We start from the raw sequence: 15,609 nt of genomic DNA, 5'->3' as shown, positions 1-15,609 counted from the left end.
GGCTATAACACCCAAGAAGGGTGAAAAGCCATCAAAAAAAGAAGAAGAAGAAGATTTTTTTCCGCGGCACACCAATTAATTACCACGGTACACCAGTGTGCCGTGGCACACACTTTGCGTATTAATGGCCTAGGTGACGTTGTCCATGATAGAAGGACCTAAAACCTGAGGACGAGAAGAGCTGGCCATAACAGTCTACAAAGACGATAAGTTGGGATGGAGACAGGAAGAAGATGTATTCCCTAGCATTGACATTCGTTTAAAACATATCGTATTGACGCAGTGTTTTCTTGATCGTTACTTGCATGAAGAGCATGTGATTAATCCTGCGCTTTAGGTACCATAATATATTCTTACAGTACGAAAAAGTATTAATCTGACATTTTTCAAATTGAATTTTTAACTAAATTTACAAATACTCCTGAAGTATTCATATAGTTTGAAAGCCGTAAAAATTCGTTTTCTTTAGTAAATATCTAATTTTCCTTAGTAATATATTCTCATATACTCACTTATTTGTTGGAAGGTAGTTACAGTCCTTTTAAATTTACCTTTTCTCCTCATAAAACATCACGGAACCGTAGGACATTTGACTTTACTGTGTGTTCAGAAGGGTATGCTAATAAATTATTTCTACTCTCCCGACATTGCTATGTCTCTGAAAAAGAATCTGTACCTACCAGAAAATGTATTACTAAACAAGTATTCCAAGAACATAAAATGAAAAACACTTTATAGTATTGTATTTAATTATTATTGTTCAAAAAGTTCAATAAGTGACTTGATATATATTTTTAATACATTTTATTATATTTTTAAACTTTAAAAACGATCTCCTGAAAAATTATGTTTTTTGATACATGACGATGTTGAAAGGAGTGAGCGATATATAAAATTTAGGCACTTTATACTGGGTGGGAATATGGTAGAAGAGTTCAACACCATATCATCAGATTATTACGAAATTCAATGCGGTGACAGATCTCACCAAGTCTATAGTCTATAGTCAGTTGATAGTATGTTCTATAAACTTTCTCCTGTGACGGCAGACGTTTAGAAGGTGTCCATTTGCATATTTTGAGACAAGAAAAGGGAGAGCATGGGACAATGTTACGCAAGCGACATTGTGTATAGGAGGCAATTATGTGAAAATGTATTCAATGTTCAAAGTGTTTCGTACGTTAATGGGCGTCATCAGTCAACACTATCGCATTGATCCAAGTCCACACTTATTACCACATAATTTCTACGCTTCCAACTTTCTACGACTCAAATATAATTTTTATAACGTTTATTTTTTATAGTCTGGTATTTGATCATTGCCCATTAAAATAATTGAACACATTTCACTTGCATAAGGCAAGGTGACCAGTCTTACGCTTCATTTACCAGATCACCGTGCCTTTCGATAATTCACAACCTAATGCATCGATCCGATACAGTGCCCTATACACCATTGGGTCAAAATCAGACTAACAGTTGAATAATGAGACCGATAATTTTAACCTCTTACAATTCAAATTATCCCATAACGATAGCTTTACATATGGATATCAGTGCAAATAAAGGTAATATACCTTCTTCTTCTTCTTCTACTTGGTGTAGGCCTTGTGACATGTTTTTAAGAGGAATTAGCCTCCTGCGATGTCGATTCCCAGCTGTCAATCCATCTGTTTGGTGGTCTGCCCGGGGGTCGTCTACCATGGGGTTGTGCCGTACAGTGCAATCTGGGGGAGTCTGGATGGTTCCATTCTCCCCATATGCGCATACCATTGACTCCTTCGTTGCCCTCCCCACCTAACGACATCTTCGATCTCGCATATTTCCCTTATCCTGGTGTTCCTTATTCTGTCTCGTAGACTGTTGACAGATATGCTTCTATAGTCTTCATTTCTGACACTCTTAGCGCGTTTTTTGTGACTACGCTATCCACTCTGCTTTCGATCCCATATATCATGATGGGTCGCACACAAGTTTACAAGTAATATCCCTGTATTCCTTTTTATTTTACTACTTGTTACAGATTACAATTGTAAATTTTAATTACAAGTTGAAATAAAATATTCGAATGGATTACTTCAATTAATTTTATCAAAGCCCCTTACTTTTTTTCTCTCGGTAAATATCCACCAAAATATAAATTTAGGCAGCACTCGTATCTCCGTGATTGTGTATGTATGTATTCGTTAAAATATGTACAATACTTGTGCGTATAAAAGGTGTTCCCGCGATGTTTAATTGGAACATGTAAACAAAATAACTCTACCAACGGGATAACAGGTAACAGGCAACGTCACACATAATGATGGATTCAATTCCACTTTGTGGATACGATCGCCTAATTGATGTTTTAGGCAAAGGGATTTTTTGAAGCCGATTGAATTCGTATTTTTATACACAAATCACAATTAATATATTTCTTGAATGTTTTTCGCAGATACTTTGTGGCACATTTTATAAACTTTATAAAATTAAACAACTTTGTTTTAACCACTTTTTTTTATTATTACTACACTTTAACCTACCGGTTTCGACAAGAACCTTGTCGTCATCAGGGTTTATTCAATCCTAAACATTAAAAATGTTATAATACTCATAATTAATTACATTCCCTTACCAAAAACTTCCACACACTCCGTAAAAAATCCTAAACAGTTAGGATTTTTTACGGAGTGTGTAGAAGTTTTTGGTAAGGGAATGTAATTTATTGTGAGTATTTTAATGTTTAAGAATTTAATAAACCCTTATGATGACAATGCTCTTGTCGAAACCGGCAGATTAAAGTGTATTATAAAAAAAGAAACAAAGTTGTTTAATTTAATAAAGTATAACACAATTAATATACTTTACAGAATCGTACATAGAACCACAGATCCGAAACACAGAAACATGTCAAACAAAACTAATACCTGTTTTGATCAAAAGAAATATGATTTTCATGCAATAAAGTTGTACAACTTGCTTTCATTATCCATAAAGTCATGAAATAGCGAAACTGAGTACAAAAAAGCTATTCATTAATGGATAATGGAATAAACCACAAAGCCTATATTTTTACAGGCTTGTCTAGGATAAGGTAGTAGGACAGGTGGGATAGAAAAATTAGATATAAAAAAATGTATCACCATCACCCAGATCGGTTTTTATATCAATATTTCTTGAACTCATTTTCAATTAGCGGGAATCAAACCCGCGTCGCCAGTTTAGCAGTCAAGTGTCTACTCTACTACGCCACAGGGCCTGTCAAAACTAATATGCTGTTGATCGTGTACTTCTAGGTTACAGTGCCGTGCGTTGATCGTACTCTTTGCGGTAGGGGACATCTTTAGAGTGACATGATATAAACATTAATGGATACAGTATCATAGCGCTCTGAAGATGGCCCCTGTAATGGTGCCAAGATAAGTGCAAAGAGTACGATACGTGGCATTATTATTTCCAAATTATTTATTACACAGAAATACACCATCAGCATCTCAACGACCATGAAAAATTAAGAAAATTTTACGGTCAGTTTGCGTTCAGTACAGCAGTACAGTACTGTATACACGTAAAGTTATTACAGAATGCATATATGTACTAATATCGCCTATTAAACTGACGATGCAGAGACGCCATACTAAGAAACCCTATTCAAATCAAAATGCATTCAATGTCTGATTGTTATCTACTTTACATAATATGTCTGGTGCATAGTACGATGACAAACCCTAGGAGTGCCTCGTCATTACATTTAATAACTCCATTTTCTTACCAATTGTATTGCTAAATAAACGTATAAAGAGCTCTCCATTGTTTGCGTGGCCCTTGCCCTCGAAAGTCTCAGAAAAATAATTAAAAAATTTTGAGTGTAAAAAGTTCATAACGTACTTTATGAAATTTAAGTTAATATTTAATTTTTCCTTTTTCCATTTTCTCTTTACATATTTATATTGTGAACTTTAAATTAATTTGTGATTTGCCTTACATTTGTGTTTATTTATCTTTTCGACTATTTATTGATAAAATTATTAATGTATTAAAAAAATCTTTTGTTTTAAGTGCAATGTTTTGGGTATTTGTATCAATTTATAAAACTTCATGCTTCTATTCATCAGTCAAAATATGTTTATTATTTTTAAAAAAAAAACAATTTATTTATATTTTTTTTTATTACATATTCCACACTTAGATCTAAAAATCTGGAGCGCAGGACTGATCACTTTCCCTTCACATATTATCAACGATCGAGTTTACACTCCATCGTTGCGATGCGGTTCCTTATGCACCACTGAGATGCGTTTAGAGGCTAGAAGAAAAATATTACCCAAAAAGGATACTGGAAAATATTAAGTAATTTAAAGCCTCTATTTTGAAGGCTTGTTGTAAGCTAGAATAACTAGGATTGGGAGGTATAAAAAATGCACTGTAGATACTCTGACGAGTGATAGCAAATATTTATTGAATTTATTTTAAAATTGGCGGGAATCGAAGCCGTGACGTAAGCTTTCCAGTATACACAACTACGCCACGGCATCTGTCTTTAATATAATACCAACAAAATTCGTTTTCGATTTTCTTTCTTAATTAATACAATAACCACATCAAAGACTTATTTAAATAGTGTAATTTTTTTTAACTAGTAAATTGATAAATAATTTAAATAATGTAAATTAATGCCTCGATACTGGCTGTCCCCAGCGAAGTTTCCATATATTATAATATAAATATGGTAATTTTATGTTTAGTATGAATATAAATAAATCTTTATTTTATAAATATTAATGAACCTTGGATATTGAGTATTGAACATTTTTTGGTACCTATTGAAAATAAGCATTTGCTATTAAAATAAATAATGTAAATTTATTTTTTTACTTAGTAAATACCACTATTTCTTAAAATCTATTGTGACACCTGGATTTTAGTAAATAGTGGTATTTACAATATTTTGTGTCGGGTTGTGGTTACTGTCGCGGACTCTTAAGTCAGAGTTTCTCGGTTCGAACCCACTCTACCACAAGTTGATACCTATTTCTAATGATGAGCTGTTTAGGCTCACAGAAATAGTATGAAATGGGCATATTTGTTTAAATAATAAAAACACAAATATATCTCTTTTTTAATTAATTAATAAATTAATTACTTAGTATAATTTATTTCATTTATTGTTTCGGCATTAACTTTGTGGTAAGATATGTTACAATGATTAAGGAAACATTTGTTTCATACCACTTGAGTTTTATTAAAGACTACTAGTTTCGGAAGCTAAACTTCCATCGTCAGGTTGAATAATAGCATCATTTGTTATTATTCAGACCTGACGATGGAAGTTTAGCTTCTGAAACTAGTAGTCTTTAATAAAACTCAAGTGGTATAAAAACAAGTGTTTCCTTAATCATTGTAAGTATAATTTACATGGATTTTGAGATTACGTAAATTATTATAGGTTTGAATAAATAGTGATATTTACTAAATAAAAAATTATGTCAAAAATGGATAGATTTTACCGTAAAGTGACTGCAGAATCAAATAATGAAATTAAATCATTTTAATGGCTAAATTCCTTAATTGAATGTCAACCGCAGTGCAGCCAGCGATGGTTTGTGATGGTGAATGTCATTTCCATGTCACGGCTCTGTGTGACATTGACACGAAACGACAATACGCGTCGCTGACTCCGGCCACCTTGTCTCTTGTCTCTACATTGTTTAGAAATTGTACAAGTTTCGTACTCATTGTGTGTAAAATGCACAAAGCTTGCATCGTTGTGCAACACCGCTCTTCCGATGCAGTGCTCCAATGTTGCAAGTACAAAAAATCGTTGCAACATTCTTACACCTAAACGTGAATAATAAAAAAAAAAACTAACCAAAAACTGTCAGTTTAATATTTACATACTACATATTATTTTTTGACATCTCATCAAAGAAGAAGAAAAATATGGAAGTCTGGTCATTTTCGGGGGCTGATGACCGCCATAGGCTTGTTTAAGTGATCACTTTACACACGTGTAACATTCACCAATTCTACCCATTATTGAAACATTCACCGATTCTACCCATTATTAAAAAAGTCATTAAACAATACCTTTTCTTCAAAATGCAAAAACAACACTTTCTGTTCTGTAGCGGGTAAATATTATGTTAAAAATATGCCGCATTTGCTGGGATATAGTACATTTTCTGGGCACTCCGAAAACCTTGGACAACTGAAAATTGACGATTTTTGATATATGACGTTGTTGAAAGGAGTGAGCGATATGTGACATCGGTCTTACACATGTCTTGTATATTTTCTCTTCATAACCTAATATAATAAACATAGGCATAAACCGGATTCCCTCTTTTTGTTTTATGAGTTGATAATGTAATATTTTATTTTTCTTTACCGCACCGATGTCCACAATTTTCAAAATCAAATTACAAAAGTATTATTACATATTATGTTATATTAACTCTCTGTGTAAAACATATGAAGGCCATTTACTGGCTCCAGTCTCTTGTGTCGGCTGCCAGCCGTCTTGCATCCTTCCATATCAAGTTATATTATATATGCAAATTGTTTTAATTTATTATGGGAAGGGTGTGTACGTTGGCGAGCTTTTATTGCTTTAAAGCAATATCTTCCAACTAAGCAATAATCTAGACTTCAGATAATGTAAATTTTATTGCTTTAAAATAACCTAATAAAACTGCCGAATGTTTACAAAAACACTCGGTAAATCCAGTAAAGGCATATCACATTGTTGGGATTTTATTTTAATGTCTTGTGGCTCCAATTTCTTAAAACTATTCCCATGTTCAACTTGCCCCGAATTCAATTATTTTTTCTTCATTCCGTTTCATAAAATTCTCACGTAAAATCGCTTTGTTTTCGTGTTTTTTTAAGTTTATTTACCTATTTTTAGTATACATTTTTACAGAATTCAGTTAAATTTCGCCATGTGAAAAATCTTGTAATTATACAATATGTAAAACAACAAAAAAATATGTAAAGTCTTTCTTAGTTTAATGCCTTTTTATTTAACACGTTGGGTGTAGCGTACGCGCTAGGTGCGTACGTTTGATATTTCCCCCGACAAGGAATACGCGTTAGATGCGTATGGCTGTTAACAATGAGTCAAATGGCTTAAAATTATCATTACGTAATTGAAAGAATAATCTCACTCTTTTGACACAATATTTTATGTTAATTTGCAATATTTAATAAATACTTACAAAAAAGAAATGTGATTTTTTTTATGTATAAACGTACATAAAAAAATTACATTTTGCGACTCAGCAACTCAGCTTTAGTCCCCTCGATGACTAATGTTTATACTCGCTTGTTACAAACCGAGTATAAACATGAGCCGTGCGTGAATACTTCACACAAACAGAACAGTGTGTATCTACTAGTATCTACAAAAATAAAGTTAATACATATTTTGAATAAAGTTTTAAAAATTGGTATTTTGTCAGCATCTCGTGATTTTTCGCGATATATGAACGCAGAGAACATTTCAAGGAAGCAAATGTAGAAAATATCCAACGCATTGCTTCCAATTTTGTAAAATTAAGGCATAACGAAATTCGGTACGAAATTCGATCCATTTTTGCCATCTCGTGTTTAACGGATTTCTGGCATTTAAATTCGAGTTACATTGCTCCTATAAATTATTTCCAGCATCAGTTTATCACGGCATTATACTCGAAATATAATGTCTACGCATACACCTACACATTTAGTGTATTGAACATGTAGTATGCCCGTACCTTAGACAACCTACACAGATTTATGTAAATTTAGAGGCTCACATAATCAACTTACGAAATATGATCAGAGCAAGCATTAAGAAATTCGAAACGAGTGAAATTGAAATCGGGAAAATGAAAGCATAATCGTGTTTTTAAACTGACGCGGAAAAGCTATCGTGAATTTCGGAAATTTTCCGCAAAAAATTGTTCAGATTTTTTAAAATGAACGTTTCGTTTCTCGTTCCCAGCGTGACATTAAAAGTTTTATAATGAAACCACGAGTGTCCTATTCTGGGTAGCAACTTTTATGGTCTTGCATTACTTCGTTCCATTTTTTCAGCGGGTTTAATATATTTTCATTTTTCATAAGCGCTCATAATTTTTGGTTAACAAACTAACTAAAATATGATGTGTAACACCATTGCCAGATAACTCCAATTATACACGTAAAAGACATTACATTTCTATTAATACTACGTAAAAATAGCTTAAAAGTTCCAAGGAAAACCAAACATTTGTAATACCACTGTTATTCCAATGATACCAGAAATATTACATAAAACTTTTTCGTAAAGGTCAACCAGAACTTATTTTTAATATATTCGCCCCGATACAGCCTTTCAGGATGTGGGCGATATAAATATTTCAGGCGTTGAAAGGTCTTGGTGCAAGTAATCTTTTATTCTGATAAAGGTTACATATATATATATATATATATATATATATATATATATATATATATATATATATATATATATATATATATATATATATATATATATATATATATATATATATATATATATATATATATATATATATATATATATATATATATATATATATAAATATATATGTATATGTATATATATATATATATATATATATATATATATATATATATATATATATATATATATATATATATATATATATATATATATATATATATATATATATATATATATATATATATATATATATATATATATATATATATATATATATATATATATATATATATATATATATATATATATATATATATATATATATATATATATATATATATATATATATATATATATATATATATATATATATATATATATATATATATATATATATATATATATATATATATATATATATATATATATATATATATATATATATATATATATATATATATATTTATATATATATATACACACAACATTTTGAGTGTGTCCTAGTACTTGTTCACAAAATCTGAATTATCTCCAATTACAGGAGTTATTTTCATATTATTTTTTGACATCTCATCAAAGATGAAGAAGAATGTGGAAGTCTATATATAGAACTTTCAAGAATTTTAGTAGTGTGGTTGTCGATAATGGGTAGAATTGGAGAATGTTACACGTGTGTAAAGTGATCACTTAAACCAGCCTATGACGGTCGTCAGCCCCGTAAATGCCCATAATTCCATATTCTTCTTCATCTTTGATGAGATGTCAAAAAATAACATTTTGATATTCTTATACCATTTGATCAAACTGAAATTCAGTTTATTGACTTTACTTGATGGAATTTTAATGATATTTAAGGAAATTACTTGAACTTCTAATTCCCTTTAGGTTTTATATGCGATTAAAACTGTTTACCTTTTATTTTGATAGTTCAATACGGACACACTTGAACGTTATTAAACCATTTAAATATTTAAGTGACGACCGAAGTTTTACAATTATACAGAAAGACAATTACAACAGTTCGATAGTAATTATTTTCTCATTACCCTGTCGCCTCTTTCCTAAGTGCGATATTTAATAGTTTTAATCGCGTGTTCCTATTTCGGCCTTCAGTCTATGATCAAATTGAGTCATTCTTGGTTTCCATTCTTATACCAACTAAAAAAAGTAATTTCTTTAATATCGCTAGTAAATTTGAATGATCACAATTTGTTACTAAATGTTTTTGATTAAAAATATTATGCACCATTTTAATTTTGATACGGTAGCATTTGTCAGTTTCTATTGATATTGCAATGCTTAAAAGAAAAAAGAGGTATAAGGGTTTTTTCAAATAACAGGTATAAGGTTTTGGAAATAGCTGCGCGTGGTTTTAAAAAAATTATGAAAGTAAAGGAGTTTTAAAAAATTATATATAAATAAATAAAACCCTTATCCGCACCCAATGGTGCATAGGGCACTGCATCATATAAACGCAGCGTTATCTTGATCGTTTACACATAAAGAAAAGGTGATCAGCCCTCCGCTTCAGGTACCAGTCCAGGGTAATATTAAACAGATATGACAGTGAAAAAATCACTAATATTTATTTTACCCCCCTTGGGAATCGAACCCGGGACCTCCAGAACGGTAGCCGAGCGTGCTGACCATTGCACTACGGAGGCGGACAAAAATTATAAAAATATTTTTCCAAAATTCTGAAAAAATCTAATACCAATATATGTTTATTCTAAAAAAAATATAATTGAGCTTGGAAACACGTGTGGCTCCCGCCCAATTTTTTTTTTTTATTGTAGCCGATAGTGTACTGAATTATATATTTGCGAGTAACCCCTTAAGGAAAAGTAAGATTAAGGGTTTGAAGACACCCTTAACGAAAAGTAGTATTTACCAAGTAGAATTTTAATGATAAATGGATAGTTATTACTATGCAAAGACTACCAAAAATCAATAAATGAAATTGTCAAATGTATTGTAGGTAAGTGAATTTAACTTCGAAAATAGCACAGAAATATTCAGATAACAACATATAGCGTAATTTACATAATTTTATTAAGTATTCTATCTCTTAAAGATATTTGTATTACTCATTCATAATGTTATTGTTTACTTCTTACAATTCATGCATCGTATCGAGCTAAGCAAATAATTTGCCTACATGTTGTACGAGTTATACTCGTATGCTATATGAAGAAACATCTACCCACGAATTCGTCGGCTACATTATCTAAAAGCTGCTGGCTCATGTTAAGGTAGGTTTTTCTCAGTATAATGTTTACCCGTTTTTATAGTGTCTTCTACCTTATATCAAAAATATCTTTGTTAAACGAATAAAGTTAATACAATTTTCATAGGGATTTATTATTCTCTTAATACTTCTTATAGAGACATTATTACAGCCTCCAACATGTAATTATGTCTAATTATTTTAAAAACAATTATAACTCTGTTTTTATATATAATTTCTAATGTCGAAACATTTAACATTTATCCAAATCTATGAATCGCCTTTTTTTCAAATTCAACTTTGGTTTATACGAATGTAAATCCTACACTTTTTTTTTTTAATTAATAGTGAATAATACATTATATTAAAATTGAATTAAGTAAACGATAATAGGATATAGACATTTTGGAAAATATTAATATTTATTACTTATTTAAATACGTTTTTTAGGATGAATTGTATGTTTCGTTTATATTATTGATTACCTTTACTTGGTATGCGGTAGAAAAATAATATCATTAATTTGGCAGTCACTTTGTGATAATATCTATTCATTTTAATATAAGTTTTACTCGGTAAATACCACTATTTCTTAAGATCTATTGTGATACGTGTTTCGATGCATTTCGCACTGTCATGGTTTTCGAAAATGATGCAGAATGCATCAAAACATATGAAGTAACAAATTTTAAGAAATAGTGGTATTTACTAAGTAAAACTTATATGCAAAAAAATAAAAATACTAACTAATTTAATGACGTAATATAAATAACTTTGTAATTCGCCTTGATTCGAGTATATAGCCACCAAGATGACAATTGCACCGACACAATGCATCAATGAATTACATATAATATCCCTCGAAATATGCGCGCATCTTGGCGGTGTTCACGAAACCATAGCGCATTCTCGGACCCAGTTTCTACCACCCAGCAAGAGATGTCAGTCTCACAACTCGACTTCAAGCTGCTCATGGTTCCGTAAAGAATGAGATTATGACATCATATCAAGTTATGTGACCCGAAGGTACGTACTGGCGCGAGGTATTGTGCGCGAGTTAACCATAGATTATTATAATTATATAGTAACTTACACATTTTACATCAAAGTTGGCGGTGCGTGTAGCGAGACCGTCTTACGTTTCCCGCCAGTCGCGTCCATTCGGAATCCGGACGTCAAACAATCGCGGTCGCATCTTTTTCTTCGGCTGACAGTTGTGCGTATTGGAAAATTTCGCGTAATTTGGATGACATTTTCAATATCTAACCTTGTCTGCGGAATCCTGCGTATATACGATGTATCGGTGCGTACCTATCTTAAAATATTACGAGTTTTATACATAAGTACCTAACTGCTTACTCTAAAGTGTGTTGGAGCAAAGTGAAATTGAAGTGATTGCTCATCATGATCGATTCTGCTTTATTTTAATTGTTTTATTTTTCATTTGTGCACAAATTTCACATGCAATATAAATTTTTGGGCATTGGAAAATTAATTTTTTTAATAACAAAATAAAATTTAAAATTAATAAAAAATAGTGCAAGATATTATACAAGTTATTTTCGTTATAAATAAATAATAATAATAAACATATTTGTGACGAATGTTTCAATGCTGTCATTTACTGCTTACTTTCAAGAATGACTAGTTATTATCAAAACCGTATATAAAACTGAAAAAATATTTTTCAAAATTTAAGCAAGGTCGATAGTAATGTTGAATTTCGCTCAAAAGGTTTTCATAACTTTTTCATCGTTTTTCAATTCTTGCTTTGGATTTAAGAAACGTATTTCACGGAATTTTTAATAAAAAAATATTACGACAAACCATCCAATCCACCATAAACCTTATGTTAGAACACCGTTTGAAAATCACTATTTGATACTTTGTGGCACATACTCGTGTATATCTTCTACATTTCAGAAAAATTAAACGCTTTTTTTCTAATTTTATGTTATGGTATGTTACTTGTATATTACTAAAATTTAAAGAAAAAAAACGAAAATGTTAAAAAATCTAATAAGTCTTTTTTTAAGTGGTACAGCGATATTCGGGCAAGCCTATTTCTTGTACAATATTACGAGAGCGTGAATATCGCAACAAAACAAAAAAAATATTACACATGAAATTCGTTGCATTTTTCAAGATATTTGGTTTTCCAAATAGGCGCCTACCAGTGCCTACCGTACCACTGGAAAAAAATACGTATTTAAAACTGTGATAGTGAAGGAAATGTGCGATAAATATTTTTTATTATTGTTTTTTCTGTTATCTTTTAGTGACAAAACACGCTTTGTTAGAACGTTTTTTTTTATTGATTATTATTATTGATAAATATCCTGTTATTCCTACATTTTATATACTTATAATTATAATTTATATAATGAGGGTTGGTATTGGGGGCATAATTTTGAAATACATTAAAATAGGATTGTTTATTATTGATACCAAAATTATCAATAACAAATTAATAAATATAATAATTTTATCAACTAAAAGTTGCGTATCAAAGTAATAAATGCTGTTCAAACCCGTATTTTAATAGGTCAACCCCCAAAAATAATTCAAAATAGTACCTATCTAAAAAGAACTCGAATATCTCTACATATAATTCCTTCACTAGATTATTCTCATAATAATGCCCTTAAAATAATATTAAATACGTTTGTTTAACATGGGCCTGATTAAATTACTATCCGTTTATATATTCTCCTATATGCATGAAATAATATGAATATATCATTATATATGCTTTAAATGGTACTTTCATATAATATGAAGATCAAAAACATAAATTTAAAAGCACTCTATGCAAAATTCAGTATTTTTTTTACTACAAAATAATAATCTCACTTTAAAAATCAAAACACAAATTCAAAAGCTGTTAATACTCTGCGAAATTCAGTATTTTTTTTTACTATAAAATGATAATCTCGTTTTAAAACTCAAAACAAAAATTTGAAAGCTGTTAATACTCTGCGAAATTCAGCATTTTTTTTTTCAGCAATGAAGTTTACTTTCCACATCCGCTCAAAACATTTCACGTTTATTATTTTCATCTCTGTCTCTATCCTCGGATGTAATTAGGAGTCGGTAGCGAGTAAAACGAGTTGAAACATTTTCTTTTACCGTAAAAAATGTCACAGGCCTTACTAACAAGACTCCTAATATAATCCAAAGAATGGACTGTTTTTACCGCTGTCAAATTTTAAGGTTTACGACCGTTATGCTTATTCCTTTTGTGTGCTTTGGGAGCATGAAAGAATTTGTGTTTCAGTTTACATAGGTGTTCGGAAACACGAGTATCTAGTGCAGTGGTTCTGAACCTTTTTGAAGTCAGGCAGCACTTTTGATCACAAGAAAAATTCGCGGTACACGTAATGATCCGAAAAACATACAAAGATAACTTTTTTCATTGATTGATTCGGCAGTCACTTTGTGGTAAAATCTATCCATTTTTTATTAATGTTTTACTTAGTAAATACCACTATTTCTTAAAAATCTACTTAGACACGTGTTTCGATGCATTCCGCATCATTTTCTGATGCGTATACGGTGTTTGAGAATGATGCGGAATGCATCGAAACACGTGTCACAGTAGATTTTAATAAATAGTGATATTTACTAAGTAAAACATCAATTAAAAAAATATGACTTTTATTAAAAAATAAAACTGAATATTTTATTGCAAACAAGTTACAAATTAAAACTAACTAACTAACTAACCATCACGCCGCTTCCCCGCAGGGGTAGGCAGAGAGAATCGAACGCCACACCACTCTGTCTTTGCAAACATTCTTTGCATCTTCTACATTCATGCATCTCCTCATACATACCCGACGATTATTACGACTCCTGACCCGGCCGCTTTCAAGTATTTGACATACCTGATTGTGCCAAGTTTTCCTCGGTTACAAATCAAGTTACAAATTATATAAATTAAAAATAAAAACACAAAAAGATAAATGCTTCAATGAAACTTTTCGCGGCGAATATTATTTAATGTCACACGTGAGCTTGTCGGCTTTTACAATAAACCTACCATCGATGGAGCACTATCTGTTTTTTTTTAAATTACCTAACGTCCAAATGACTCTGAAATCTAGCTACGGCTTATGCAACACCGCTAATCATGTCCTTACTCAGGCTTCAACTTTATAAGTTTCATAGCCTATGCCTACTCGTGAGTGGATTTACTCTTTATGTTTAAAGTTACTATAATTTAATGTAATTCATGAGTGAAAATTCTAGGCAAAAACATTCGCGGCACCATCTGTACACCTACACATAACTCCCATAATATTTTCAATTGTTCTAAGTTTGATGATGTAGAATCAAAGATATCTTCATCGCTGTTGTGATGTGAGCGCACACAACTTCACTTTGCAAGGGTGCTGCCATCTAGCCATTATATTTGCAACTCAAATCCCACAGTAAATGAGCCAATATAAAATTTTGGTTTTCATAATTTCGCGGAGCATTTGCAACAAGCTCGCGGAGCACCGGTTAAGAACCACTGATCTAGTGAGTACGTTTTTTAAAAAACGAATATAATTATATATCTGTATGCTTAAGTACTTGACATATTTGAACGATTTTTTTTAAATTAATTAATTGATTCGGCTGTCACTTTATGGTAATTAATATCTATCAATTTCAAATTTAACTTTTATTTGGTAAACATGTACCACTATTTATGGAATGTATTGTGACACGTGCTTTGATGAATGCAATATCATTATCAAACACCCGTATTTGATATAGTATAATTTTCACTTTAAATTCGATGCCTTACAAATCACGTTATATTGTATTTATAGTAGTACTAATGATTCATAGTTGTATTGAAAATCTTGTCTGAAAATATCAGTACACATCGCGCGCACAGATTATGACAACGCGCCGCGCAGGTTTGCCAACTTGACGACTACGG

The 15,609-nt window shown here is 31.0% G+C and overlaps 1 protein-coding gene across 1 annotated transcript in view; it reads left to right on the top strand.

Moving 5' to 3' along the window:
* Positions 1–15,609, top strand: part of LOC148308236 (rho GTPase-activating protein 7-like) — a 449,904-nt gene that overhangs the window by 413,474 nt on the left and 20,821 nt on the right. The window lies entirely within an intron of this gene.

The sequence above is a fragment of the Brachycentrus maculatus genome, unplaced genomic scaffold, assembly GCF_059751285.1.
Source record: "Brachycentrus maculatus isolate JH-2025_06_01 unplaced genomic scaffold, ASM5975128v1 h1tg000173l, whole genome shotgun sequence".
Lineage (NCBI taxonomy): Eukaryota > Metazoa > Arthropoda > Insecta > Trichoptera > Brachycentridae > Brachycentrus > Brachycentrus maculatus.
Note: the sequence above shows the minus strand (reverse complement) of the source record. Positions and strands in the feature narration are given on the sequence as shown.